At 35.1% G+C, this 9,218-nt stretch overlaps 1 long non-coding RNA gene across 1 annotated transcript; it reads left to right on the plus strand.

The window, feature by feature from the left end:
- Positions 1 to 5,377: 5,377 nt before the first annotated feature.
- LOC149831845 (uncharacterized) lies at positions 5,378 to 8,916 on the plus strand. The gene is made up of 2 exons (XR_016433061.1): positions 5,378 to 5,709; positions 8,769 to 8,916. It is a non-coding gene; the product is annotated as an uncharacterized LOC149831845 (long non-coding RNA).
- The last annotated feature ends 302 nt before the right edge of the window (positions 8,917 to 9,218 follow it).

A 9,218-nucleotide genomic window follows, 5' to 3' on the forward strand; every position in this document is an offset into this window, starting at 1 on the left:
GCAGTATGGAACTTCTCAATGAAATTAGATATGATATGTAGGGAGACAATTCCTTGGTCGAAGGAGAAAGAAAGTGCAAATTTTATTTGTTAAACCAATGGGATCAAGAGCTTCGAGACATACAGAGTGAACCATTACAAGAGATTAATGAAATCCAACTAAAAGAAATGCAAATCAAACAAGCAGAAGTAGTAAACAAAATTAAAGAATAATGCCTACGTGAGGAAATCAGATATAAGGAACGAGCAAAAGTTCATTGATTAAAGCATGGGGATGCAAACACAAGGTATTTTCATATTTCTGCCTCATCTCGCAGAAGAATAAACCTATTGTCTCACTTGATCATTGGTAGACAAAGTTGGGAAGGGGATGACATTGCTTCCAAAACCACGGCTTACTTCTAAAACAACTTCTCCCATACATGATGATTTTTTTGATATGCAAGATATGGAGTTCAGCTTGATGAAATGACAACCAAAATGCTTGAAAAAAAAATTTCTATTAAGGTGATAAGAAAGTTGGTATGGGATTTGCATGGGTGCAAAGCACTGGGGCCGAAATTTTTTTTGATAGAATTTTTTCAAGCAACATGAGAACACTGCAAGCGGGACATCATGGAAGTCATGGTCGAATTCTATCAAAATGGTAAGCTTCCCAAAAGATGGGGTCAATCGACTCTTATATTAATTCCAAAAGAATAAGGTGATGATGATATTAGTCGATTTAGACCCATTTTCCTCATTGGGATGCCTCTTAAATTAATCATGAAGGGGTTGTCCACAAGGATTAAGAGTGTGATCAATTGGGTTATGGCTCCAACACAATGTATGTTCATCCTAAGAAGAAGATTGCATAATTGTTGTTTATTAGCTTATGGAGCTATACACTCCATATACATATTTAAGAAAAAAACTTTTCTATTAAAAAATGATTTGGAGAAGGCTTTTGACTTGATAAGTTGGCCTTCCCTGACTCAATGTTTGAAAAGGATTGGAGTTGGACAAAAGTGAATCCAATAGATGCTGAGGATTATGAACTCGGCTTCCATTGCGATATCCATTAATGAAAAAAGGGTCATTTCTTTAAGCCATTATGTGGGTTGCACCAAGGAGACCCGCTAGCACCCCTACTCTTTAGGGTTGTCATGGAAGGTCTTAGTGTAATGTTACAGGAGGTTGTAATACAAGGGATCTACAAGGAAATCAACTTATCAGGTGCCTCAAACTTTTCACATTTATTATTTGCAAATGACTTTATTTTTTTAGGAAGCATCAGTCCAGAACTTAAGATCTTTGTGATTGATTTTATGTTGTTGTTCAACAATTTTGAGTTCAAAAAATAAATGGTTCCAAGTGCTAGGTGTTAGTATTCAATGATAGTGGTGAAGAGCTGCAACATATTACATCAGTTATCTTCTAGTGCCAGAAGGGAGAACTACCAATGCACTATGTACCTAGGCATCCTGTTAGACTTGAGCAATACTCGGGTGAAGCACTAGTTGAACATAGAGAACAACATCATCTTTAAGATCCAATCTCGGAAGACAAAATTCAATCTCATTCACGGGTCGTATCACATTGATAAGATTTGCCATTTCATCATTGCATGCAGCTATTCTGCATACCTAAGAAGGTGATTAAGAGGCTAATACAATTGATTTAGAACTTCATATGGTCTGATCCAAACTAGACCAAGGGACAAGTTATGAAAATTTGAAAACATGTGGTGTTACTATTACAAGCAGGTGGTCTTGGCATTATGGATTTTAGAAGATTTAATGATGCTTTGCTTGTAAAATGGTGGTAGATATTCACCATGAAAAGCTCATTGGTTGCAAATGTTTTGAAAAAACAAATATGATATGCATGGATGGATGGTCATAAAGATGGTATAAAAACAACAAATGGAAGAGGGGATTCGGGTTTTGGAAAGGCCTTCAAAAAGTTCTTAACATTTTCTTGGATGAAAACAAAGTTCAAGTGAAGAATGGACACATGAGAGATGCTTGGTGTAAGGATCTACCACTGAGGGAGGAATACCCATTGTTATTTCAGGTGGCCTAAGATATCAACCAATTGGTTAGCGATATATGCAAGGGCAACACATAGGACAATTTTGAGAAGACACCCTGATGCACAAGTACTGCAACAATGGTTCTCGCTTATGCAATCGCTCTCCCAAATAAGGCTAGTGGATGGACAGAACTTCCTCATTTGGAAGTTCTTGAGTTCTAATAAGTTTTCCATATCTTTTTGCTACCAAACTCTTACTTCGTTCGTCACACCTTGTCCTGTCAATGCCTTGTGGGGATAGGGTCTACCTACAAGGGGTTGTTCATTTGGATGGTTAGTACTTAATGATGGAGTCAAAACCGATTTAACTATGAAGAACCGAGGTGTCTACTTGGCAAGCAAATGTTCTTTTTGTGGGCAAGCAGAGGAATCGACCACACACATTTGCAGTATTTGTATATCAACAAAATCATCCAAATTTCCTGGGTGAACTTTACACTATTTTGGCAAAGCAATTTAACACTAAGGGACTTGATTATGATCAAAGAAATGCCTGCCAAAGGCAGTAAGTGGATGTTCATGTGACGTTGTTGAATTCTTCTTGCATAGTGAGGCATTTGGTTAAAAAGGAATAGACTAAAATTTAGGAAAGAAGCTATTCCAGAAGAGGCACTCTTGGCGCACATCAAATGGGAATTCAAGAAAAGGCTTAGAATTAAATGTCCTAACAAAAGCACTACTTGGGCAAACCAAGAATGCGATCTATCTATATTTTTGTTTTTCGTGAGTCTTTTTTATATTTCTTAATGCTTTGTACATGAATTTAACTTTCTTTTAAAAAAAGACAACTCACAATGCATTTAAAACTTTACAATACAAAGTATTGTGAGTTGTTAATTTTTAGTGCTTTAAAAAATGTATCTAAACATCAAAAAATCATAATCCAAAATAGTCGTTTACTAGATGGATGATAAAAAGACCAATATGTAAAGTCTGGTCGATATAAAACTCGATCGTTAGAGGAGGAACACTATTGATTCTCATTGATTGTAGATTTTGGACCTAAATTTTAGTTGGACAGTTCTTCCTTATATATAGTTGTTATTGTGCATTACATACAAATGCCTTTTTTATTCATTTTAAAAAAAAAATTGGTCACTTTTCATGAAGCCAATCTTACATATGTAATATATATGTTTTGTTCAGTGGGGATCGACATTTGAATAGTCTAGTTTTTATAATACTTCAAAAATCAATAGCCTACAATGTGTAATACTTTCTCATGTCATAAAATTGTGTTTTTTTATCGAAAGAACATGATTCAAAAGTCGGCTCTCATTATTTTTAACATGTTAATTCTATGCATGAGGTCAGATTGAATCAAAAGAACCTGTACATGGGAGATCGAGAAGCATTTCTACATGATGGTGTCATTATTAAAGCATTACCCATATATATATATATATGTGTGTGTGTGTGTGTGTGTGAAGGGGGATGGTCCAACCCTTGTCCTCCACATCAACAAATCTATGCTAGATATGTTTTTTTGACAAATCTAAGCATAAATCACAAGATTTTTGGTTTAGTACTTTTAAAATTAACAACGAAAATCATTTACGAACCAAATTAGATAAAGAGAATGAGTGGGTTACAGATCTATCAAAATATTTAACCAATTAAATTGAATTTAACAATCACATAATTAATTTAATTTTGTCTCATAGTTTGAAAATAACATCAGAGCCATAAATGTTCAAATAATAAATAAAGGTTCAAATCCAAAACTCTGCAGGAAAGGACATACTTGGCTTTGGCCCCACCGCAACGTCCCGCCATTGCAAGGCATCTCTACTCAGTACATGTATGATATAATGGGGTCAAACTCACCAAGTCCCCAGTAAGAGATGTTATTCAACACAGGTAAATCAAAACCAGTATACACGAATATATTCTAATAAATTCATACAGTTAATCAGGCAAGTATCAAATTCAGATATGCATAATATCACAGTGCATGACAAGAATATCATTCATAAACAATTATAATCTTATGCATGAGCAGGTAAATATTGTATGCACTTACTGATATAGAATAAACAACCTTTTCATGCATGAGTGATTTGGCATTGCTTTTTTTTACTTTTCTTTTTACGTGATGCATGTCATGCTTAAATAAATACACAAACAATTAAGGTTTTCATCTCTTATCCATGTGAGTACTATACAGACTTAACTTGGATCAGGACCGCAACTCAGAAAGGTAATTTCAAATAATTTGTGACTTAACCTTAGTTAAAAACCTTTCACCAGTATCGGGTGTGGGATGATCTAGTCAGGAAAGAGCTCCCAACATATCCATCATGATGCATTAGACTTCACTCATGAGTTTCTTAACCTGCTATCTTGCAGCTAATGTGAAAGTTTTCTCTTATCTTTAAAATTTTTAAAATTTCATATGTTATAAAATCTTTCCTACACATCAAAAAACTTAGGCATAGTAGGGTGAGGCCTTGGCTGCTAGATGGGCAGTCATGGTTTGATTCTCATGGGGCATCGCCCCTATGCGCAAGCCAATGCGTAGGGTTTCTAGCCTCGGTATGGTAGGCAAAGCCAGTTCGATCAGGTCTTTGTGCCAAGTACAGTTTCTTTGAGTTATAAATTTTTAAAAAAAAGTCTATGCATATTCTTTTTACCATGAAAATCAAATCCATATGGCTAGATTTGCCAAAACATGTGTCCAACGTACCAATTTTAAATGAAAGGACGAGGGACAAAAACTCTCTCTCTCTCTCTCTCTCTCTATATATATATATATATATATATATATATATAAGACACCTTTGTAGTAGGGAATTGGGAATCCCAATTCTCAGATTTATGAGTTGAGTACTAGTACCAATCCTTCAACTCCACCAAACCAAATAACAAACATCCAAAAAGGCAGTCCATAGTGGAAAACAATTCCCCGTCAATCCCAATGGATCCAAACAACCCCAAAACCTTAAGGGCATTCTCGTCATTTTATGTTAAAATGAATTACCCCGATTAGAGTAAAATACTCAGCCAACCATAGAACTAACTAAGTCGTCAACATCTTCCAGCCACCGTCGATGTCGATGGGGAAAGAGGAGAAGCGGACGGTGGAGAACCAAAAGAGCCGAAAGCAGCCCTCGTGTGGCTGTTGGCCTTGTGACACGTAAGAATTCTCACGTCATCGAACAAGGCGCTCGTGTATAAAAGCAGAGCACGTGTGCCCTCGATCTCCTGCACCCTAAACTCTTCTCTTCTTCCTCTCTCTCTTCAGAATGGTTGGGCGAGCGTACCGTGATGGAGAAGCAGGGCACGTGCGAGGGGGCGAGCATGCGCGCGGGCCTCGCATGTGCTTCCATTCTCCATCAAGGGATCCTCGCCCTTGCTCGCGCGTGCGCACCTTTGGATGACGGCTACGATTTGGTCCCTTCGAATCTTTTGTCATCTCTGGAAAGTGTGTCGAATTGCCATCGCATAATCACAAACCTCACGTGTTTTGGATGAATCAGCTGATGCAGGATGACCGTGGATCTTGAAATCCGGAAGGTTGAGATCTTCTGCTTTTATCTAAAGGGTGCTTATGGCGGTAGAATCGCCTTGTTGACGATTTCCGGTGCTTGATGGTCCGATGGATTGGCTTATGCAACGCACAGGGCATCAGCCTCAAGTAATTTCTCTTCTGTACCTCTCTCTCTCTCTCTCTCTCTCTCTCTCTCTCTCTCTCTCTCTCTCTCTCTCTCTCACTATATATATATATATATATATATATATATATATATATATATATATATAATCACCAGCAAGAAATCGTAGGTTGCATCTTTTCAATCTGACCTTGACCTTATAGATGTACTTAATGCAGTTTATTTGATGCGAATCATATTTTTTGGATACTAATCATGTTTTTTGGATATCAAAATAGGTTTTTTTAAGTCATGAAATTTCGGTACATTGTCAGCCATTGAATTTTTAAGATCGTTAAAAACCTACATGAATGTCATGATCCAAAACTTGATTTTCGATCATATCTATAAGGTCTGATCAACCAATATTCAAATTTTGAAGCTTGTGTTAGGTGGGAGTAGGCGGTCTGGGTATATATATATATATATATATATATATATATATATATATATATATAGATGGGTGAATTAAGCATTTTTTGTGTTTAGATGTGTATTTAGAGCAATCGAAATGAAAAGCAACGACTTGTATTGCACCAAAACTTGGCGAAATAGGAATAAACTTTTTTATTGAATTGATTAAATCAAAAGCATTATTTTTAGTGAATAAGCAATGATGAATGCGTATACAAATCAGAATTAAGAGAAAAAAACGTGTGACTCTAGCTTTGAACTATTTAAGATGTTTTAACACAAACTCTTTAGGAGCTACTCTCTCTTTTATATTGATTTTAATAACGTTCAATTGATTGAAATGACCAAAATTAGTTACTTTTATGGGTGTTTTGAGTCTTCTTTTTTTTTTGGAGAGAAGAAAATTGAAACACATTGTCAAATAGTACTGAAAAGATATTTTTTAAATTTTATTTTAAAAAGTTAAAGTGCTTTTTAAGCTTTAACAATAACTAAGTATTCTAAAAATACCATCATTTAAAAAGTTGTTTTAATCATTTCAATGAGTTTATCATGGCTAGCATCAGTATAAAGGGCATAAAGCTAGGTTAGATCCATAGAGATTGAGAAATTCGTCAACTTCTTGATCAAGAACAAATTAAGAAGCTAATCAACAGTACGTATTATGGTGTATATATATGCATCTCCAAAGTTACAGTGACTGGATCCTGAAACACAGACTGCTTATGTTAATCGTGTTTAAGATCCAAATTCAAGCAGCATTTTGAAAATTTTAAAAGTCTAGAGGCACATGGAATGTTGAGGCTTGTTCTATAATTGAGGAATAATGAATAATTGAAAGGCAATTACTTACCTCATATAAATTCTGGCATGATAAATGAATGTGGTTTTTTTTTTTTTTTATTAGGATAAACCATCCCATGATCAGAGACCTAATTGTGCTGGCTCTGCCTGTCATACTTACAGTTGTTATCAGGTCATGCTGAACATGCGCATTTTTGCTCATGCCGACATCGTGGCCGTCTGTTTGCATTTTGGATGAATGCCACGTAGTTTTGTTGACTTTTGAGCTTTTTAGAATGCAAATCGGATGGCCACGATGTCGGCATGAGCAAAAACTCTCATGTTCAGCATGACCTGATCTGCTTCCCTCCCAGAGAGTCACCACGCTTCAGCTTGGGGGGGTAACGCTTATGGGTTTTGAACCTAGACCACCCACGGCCTAAGCCCCATCCAACTAAGCCAAACCCCTTGAGACTAATGGAGCCTCTTTAATAATTGAATAACTTTGTACGATTGTTGAAACTGCCAGCATACATGTCTGCAGCATTAGATACGCTTTGTTCCCAAGACCAGCAATGTCGTGGTACCACGTCTTATATATATCCCTACCATGCTTCAAGCTGCCCTCTAAGAGCTTGGGTTAATGAAACAATAGAGGGAGATTGAAATGCTTAATCACTTTGAGTATCACATGTCTAATCTTATTTATTCAAGTTCCTCAGCTCCTATATAGAGTAAGGGGTAGGTGTGCACCACCAACCATGCAAGAAAATGCACTTAATTTTCACAAATATATATATATATATATATATAGGAAAATGAAAACCTTCCCAATGAAAAATCCACTCAAACCTTAGCAATGGACGTTTTTTTGGATTTTTGGTGTTTTTTTTTATTTGGACCCTACAATGTGATCTATATGATTGTTTTTATAGGAATTAGTTATTGGAGCATTTGATTCTAATGCATAGATAGGTTTTTATAAGTTTCAAAATCAACGTTGTACAATTTTCATAAATTTTTGAGGCTCCAAATACTATTTTTTATATCCAAAATTCATTATCCAAGTATTGATTTACAGTAAATCAATCATGCTGAACACAATTGTGTGGTTAGAATTTTGAAAAAAACACTAAAAATTTTCATTGGGGAAGTTGGGGAGGGTTTCCATTGGGGTGGTTTTCATTCTCCTATATATATATATATATATATATATATATATATATATATATATATATATATATATATATATATATATATATATATATATATAAAAATTCTGATCATACAAGTGTGATTTACACAAACAAATTAGTATAGGTTGGCTTTTGAATCATCCAATTCTGACACGTAAGTATAATGTGTTTTTTTAAGGGTTGAAAATCAATGGCTCACAATTTTTTAAATTTAAATTATTATAAAATCATATTTTTTCATTGAAAAAAAATACAAACCAAGGGTTGATTTTTAGCAAATAGAAGATGCTGAACACATGTGTATGTATGCACTCTAATTTGATGGGAAATCTAAGTGCACTAATTGTTGCATGGTTCTGTCTTAAGGTACCTATCACACATGAATCTTACAATTGATACAAGATCACGATAAAACTGGTTTCAATGATCTAATAAATGCCAATTAAGTGACATGTGTGTTTGTCTCGATTGGAAAATCTTGAGTGCAACACTTAGCCTCTTATTGTCAGTGAAGTTATTTTATAAATTTTATTATTGCATCTTAATGAGAAGAAATTATGGCATTTTTTGTCATTGAATGAAAAAATTATGCTATATTAATGACAAGTATCTACAGGCAAAGTGATAAAAATTACTTGATTTTTCAACAGCGACAGGTATACACCAAGGAAGATGACAAGATTGCGTGGCTGTGATCCTATCATTTATTTGGGTGCATTTGTTATCAGCTAAAACCCATAATCTCTTGGATTTTTTAGTTACTTAATTTTGAGAAATATACAAAATTCTGTATATTCATAGATTTTCTATTTTCATACTAATACTCTCAAATTTGGAATTTGTTTATTAGTGAGGAAATCCATTAGTTGTGAAACTAATCATGTTAATAACCTCTGTAATCAATTTATAGTTGACATTGCATAGCCAAGCTTTGTTAGAAATTTTAATTTCCTAGAACATCTGCATCAATTACATCTATCCCCTGTGCTTTTTGTCTGGGCATATTATCATGGATGACTGTGCATAGAGGAGGAGCGAGAAATCTAAGTTAGGGTAGTTGTGCCCGTGTGGGCACGCACGCACACACACACACACACACA

This window comes from Nuphar pumila, chromosome 7 (genome assembly GCF_984573655.1).
Source record: "Nuphar pumila chromosome 7, dmNupPumi1.hap1.1, whole genome shotgun sequence".
Classification (NCBI taxonomy): Eukaryota; Viridiplantae; Streptophyta; class Magnoliopsida; order Nymphaeales; family Nymphaeaceae; genus Nuphar; species Nuphar pumila.